This window comes from Phacochoerus africanus, chromosome 15 (assembly GCF_016906955.1).
Source record: "Phacochoerus africanus isolate WHEZ1 chromosome 15, ROS_Pafr_v1, whole genome shotgun sequence".
Lineage (NCBI taxonomy): Eukaryota > Metazoa > Chordata > Mammalia > Artiodactyla > Suidae > Phacochoerus > Phacochoerus africanus.
The window spans coordinates 34213597-34214201 of NC_062558.1; the positions used below are offsets into that span (position 1 = coordinate 34213597).

At 37.9% G+C, this 605-nt stretch overlaps 1 pseudogene; it reads left to right on the forward strand.

The window, feature by feature from the left end:
- The first annotated feature begins 209 nt into the window (after nucleotides 1-209).
- LOC125117117 (uncharacterized) lies at nucleotides 210-291 on the forward strand (annotated as a pseudogene).
- Nucleotides 292-605: the final 314 nt, after the last annotated feature.

Sequence of the window (605 nt, forward strand, 5' to 3'; positions counted from 1 at the left end):
GCACTCACTCATACTAACACTAACATGAATTACAGGACAACCTGTTGAGCCTCCATTTATTACCATTGGGTAACTAGCATCTATTTTATACTTCCTTCTAAATCTCGTCCTTATGCCACTCACAGGCATCATTGAAAACAACCTCCTAAGATGAAAATTCTTTGTAGTATATTTATTACCCTAGTCTTACAAACCAGAAAAGGAGAACAGCATTCACTTTGGCAGCACATTTACTAGATTATAACAATACAGAAAAGATCAGTATGGCCCCTGCACAAGGATAACACACAACTGTGGTTGCCAAGGGGGGAGGGGCAAGGGAGTGGGAGGAACAGGGAGTTTGGGGTTAGTAGATGCAAATTATTACATTTAGAATGGATAAGTAATGAGGTCCTATTACACAGCACAGGGAACTATATCCAGTCTCTTGGGATAGAACATGATGGAATATGAGAAAAAAATGTGTATATTATGTATGACTGGGTCACTTTGCTACACAGAAAAAATTGATACAACAGTGTAAATAAACTATAATTTAAAAATTCTTTAAAAAAGGAAAAGAAAGAGTTCCCATCGTGGCTCAGTGGTTAACGAATCCGACTAGG